Genomic DNA, 4,522 nt, shown 5'->3' with positions numbered 1-4,522 from the left:
GGGGGGATGGTGATGGTGGTGATGATAAAGATTGGTGATGGTTGATGATGGTAATGAAGATGAGGATGAGGATGTGGTGATGATGATGATAATGGTGGTGGTGGTGATGATGAGGATTGGTGATGGCTGGTGGTGATGATTGATGATGATAGTGCTGGTGGTGATAAGGAGATTCAGAACGATGAAAGAGAAAAGGGAAATAAGAGGAATGAGGAGAGGAGAAGAAAGGAAAGATGAGAATAAGGGACCCTCGACACTTGCACTTTGGCTTTGTACTCAACGTCTTGGCACTGAGAGATAAGATATTACGAAAAACGAGGGAACAAGGGAGCTTATATATTTATATGTATGTGTGTATATCTGTTTTAGGGTGCGTGCGTGTATGTATGTGTTTGTGTGTACTGTTTGTCAGTCTGTCACTGTGTTTCTATGTATTCGCCTGAAATTAAAAGTGTGTTGTGCACAGACTAGTAAGTTCCCAAGGATCGGGTGCGAGCGGTAAGACAGTTTGGGCCGGGGCGCGCTGGCACCGTTTCAAGGCAAGCAAGGAGACCAGTTCCGTAGGTAAGTGAGAGGATCCGAGTGTCGGCTCCGCGGGAGTGTTGCAGTGCCGTTGCAGTTGCAGTGCCACTTGCACATTCGCGCGCCTTGTGTGACGTTGAACTCCCATCGAACGCTCGTGGCGAAGGGATATTGTCCAGGCACCGAGAAGCCGTAGCGAGACGGGCTGTTTATACTTTTCTTTAGTCTTCTCTGCATCCTGTGCCTTCGACCTTCGTGAGAAAAAGATCGATTGTCGTGAACTTGGAAGAAAAAGAAGACAGAAAATAGAGGTGATTATTATTAATATTGTTAACAGAGTCTTTGTTCCGTCAGAAAAAAGTGTTTTTGTGTCGTGGATCTGTGTGATCAGAGGAATAGAGGCAAGTGCGCGCTCTGCTTTTGTTCTCTTTTTGCGAGTGGATTGCTCAGTGTGACGGAGGGGGGCGGGGCGGGTGAGTGGATGGGTGGGTGGGTGTGTGGGCGAGCGGGTTGGAGCGTTACGTAACCTCGGGATTAAATCTGGTGTTACGTAGAGAGAGAGGAGGGATGGAGAGAGAGACTGAGAGAGGAGTGGATTTTGTGTTAGGACGGGGGGGGGGGGGTGTTAGTGTGCATGGCCGCAATGACGCAGTTTGACACACCGCCTTTGCCGCCGCCTGTCGCTCCCTCCTCGCTGCTCGGGTCGTGTCATCGTGAAGGTTAAGAGTGACGCCGCCACCCATACACTTAATTGCCGTTGCCACCGCAAGGACGCTCCCGATACACATACACGTGCACGAACGTATGTCACCCCGCTCGCGCGCGCGCACAGACGCACACGAACGCACACAGGCTCACTTGCTGCCAGGTTCTTGTTACCGCTCAGACATTCCTCCATTTTAGCTCGACTATGCAGGCACTCTGACGCTGTGATGTACTGGCACTGGCACATTTTAACACCGTGATGTGACGCGACCTGTCATCATCGAAAAGAACGCTATATATATTTTTGAATAGTTAAAGCGGCTTTTTGTCATCTATTGGAACCACATATTACTATCATAACTTGCGCACATCGTATGCCAAATAATACACCATCGCTCGGTTATCAGCACAGCTAAATAGTTATTAAATTCTGACCACACAAAGCGACGATTGCGGACAAGAGCTGACACTCTCAGAGCCCCCCCCCCCCATCTCACCGTCTCCACGAAGTGTCATGACCTAATATCGTCAACACAGACTTGTCGTGACAGTCAACTTCATTTTGTTTGCCAATTTTTTTTTCTTATTTCGCTATCAAACACACACACTCTCTCACTCATCCACTCACTTTCTCACTCAAACACGCACACTCGCACTCACTCACACGCACGCACGCACGCACGCACGCACGCGCGCACACACACACACACACACACACACACACACACACACACACACACACACACACACACACACACACACACTCACTCACTCACTCACTCACTCACTCACTCACACACACTCACACACACTCACTCACTCACACTCACTCACACTCACTCACACTCACTCTCACTCACTCACTCACTCACTCACTCACTCACTCACTCACTCACTGTAATACTTTCACGCACACGCACGTTCAGTCCCCACCACGACCTCCCTCTCACTATCATGGAACAACCACCTTTGTATTCTAAATGACAAAGATCAGTTCAAACCACCTGTTAACGGGGTGTTGTTACGCCGTTGCTGTTGCTCTCATTTACGTGGATTGTGTCTAAGCCATCTGTCTGGAACGCCCTCATTCCGTGGGGTGTGGGTGGGGCAATTTGAAGGGACTAGCAGGTAGGTAGGTAATATATATATATATATATGTGTGTGTGTGTGTGTGTGTGTGTGTGTGTGTGTGTGTGTGTGTGTGTGTGTGTGTGTGTGTGTGTGTGTGTGTGTGTGTGTGTGTGTGAGAGAAAAGAGAGAGAGAGAGAGAGAGAGAGAAGAGAGAGAGAGAGAGAGAGAGAGAGAGAGAGAGAGAGAGAGAGAGAGAGAGAGAGAGAGAGAGAGAGAGAGAGAGAGAGAGAATGGTTTCCTTGCAGTCTATTCTTTTATCCGTCTCCTTTAGTCTTATTTTTTAATTGTTTATCTCCCTTTTCGCATCTATTCCACCCGCGGTATTTGTTAATTAGAACTTAATGCAGTTGCTTTCCTTCGTATTCTCTTTCCTCCGTCCATTATATAACCCTTGCCTCGGAAGAGAAATCAGCTGATAGTGACAGCTTCCAGTCAGTGGCGATCAGCTGTTGTTCCAGCGGTTAGGAAAAGCATCTGCTGGTGCAGGCAGCGTGGCGTCAGTGGATCATTAAATACGGGCGTAATGTACTGTTAATTTACTGTTAATGACTGAAGGACTAAGAATGGAGAAGAGGGGCGGAGCTTATGAGTCGATTATCCAGTGGTAATGAGTTGGAGTCTTGAGTCTTTACGTAATTAGCTGTTAATTAAACCTTGAGACGGGTGTGTTGATCCAGCAAGCTAGTCAGCCATACAACGTAAGGACAACTGCTTATTGATTTTCTACTCCTTGTTATTCTGTTCTTCAGATTGCTGCCGTTAGGGTTATTGGTCCAGGCGACCCCTTCAGTAAGGTTCAAGGATATGTAGGAAGATGGGTCTTTTTTTTTTCTCTCTCTCTTTAGATTTAACGAGGGAAATGATAAAAGGGGGTGTAGGGTGCAGGAATAATGTACAAGGGAACGGAAAGGAGGTAGAAACGAGAGAGAGAGAGAGAGAGAGAGAGAGAGAGAGAGAGAGAGAGAGAGAGAGAGAGAGAGAGAGAGAGAGAGAGAGGGAGGGAGGGAGGGAGAGAGACGCATGACGCAACAGCAGCAGAGTAGGGGGAGGGGAGGGGGAAGGTAAAGGGTCGACGTCACGCACGTTAGTAAGTGGGCATAATAGTGAGCTCGCGGCGTTGCGGGCGGAGGGCGGGGTGTGAGGGGGAGGGCGAGGTGGGGGAAGATAGAGAGGAGGGGGGGGGGCTGAAGAAGAAGATATGAGGGAGTCAATGGGGGAAGTCAAGGGTTGGGGGTTGACGTAGGGGAAATTAGAAGAGGGAAAGGAGAGGACGGGGTTAGGGGGAAGTTAGGAGGGGGCTAGAAGGGGTGGGAGGGAGAGGGTGGGAGTGGGGTAATGAAGAGGGGGTTGAACGAGAGGGAATAAGGTAGGGGGATGAAAGGGTGAACGAGAGGTGGGGGAAAGAGAAGGGGGTTGCGTCATTTTGCAGCATCTTTCGTGCTTCGTGGAGGAAGACGAAGATAAAGAGATTGGAAACGAAGGGAGAAGGGGAAAGGGGGCGGGGGGGGGGGGTATGTACTGGGGAATAAAGGAAGTGAGTGAATAAGCGCGTGAATGAATGAGTGTGTTTGGAGTGAAGATGAAAAAGGATAGAAGAAAGGGAAGTAAGAACGAAGAAAGAAAGAAAGGAAGAGAGAAAAAAAGAAGGAAGAGAGAAAGAAAGCATAAGGAAAGGAAGAAAGAAAGAAGAAAAAAAAACGGGGCCTCGGGATAAGCCTCCGTTGAGCGTTGCGTTGAGCTGGGGGGACGCTGAATAAGTTAAAGGTAACAGCGCCTAGATTTATTCAGGATAGCCTCGTGTACTTGCGCTTGGCTCAGTTGCATGGAATCAGCCAATCTGTGTCCTTCCCTTTATCTTTTTTTCAGTTTCTGTTAGTCTCCTTCTTTTCTCGTTTTTCTCATGTCATCTCTTCTTTTTTCCTTCCTTCTTTCCTTCCTGCAATCCTTCCCTCCCTCCCTCCCTCCTTCCTTCCTTCCTTCCTTCCTTCCTTCCTTCCTTCCTTCCTTCCTTCCCTCCCTCCCTCTTTCATTCATTCTTCCCTCTTCCTTCTCCCTCTCAAATTCTACCGTTAAATCTCCACCTTCACTAACATCGGTATCTTAATCTTACCTTTATTGTGCGTTTCTTTTTCTTTCTTTCTTTTGTTCCCTGCACATTCTCATA

The 4,522-nt window shown here is 48.3% G+C and overlaps 1 protein-coding gene across 1 annotated transcript in view; it reads left to right on the top strand.

Moving 5' to 3' along the window:
- Nucleotides 1-550: 550 nt before the first annotated feature.
- LOC119578810 (filaggrin-like) overlaps nt 551-4,522 on the top strand; it is a gene marked incomplete in the record, with an annotated part of 47,872 nt that continues 43,900 nt past the window's right edge. Inside the window, 1 exon segment of the mRNA XM_037926444.1 lies at nt 551-833.

Source organism: Penaeus monodon, chromosome 11 (assembly GCF_015228065.2).
Source record: "Penaeus monodon isolate SGIC_2016 chromosome 11, NSTDA_Pmon_1, whole genome shotgun sequence".
NCBI classification, from domain to species: Eukaryota; Metazoa; Arthropoda; class Malacostraca; order Decapoda; family Penaeidae; genus Penaeus; species Penaeus monodon.
This window is presented reverse-complemented; position numbering and strand designations above follow the sequence as displayed.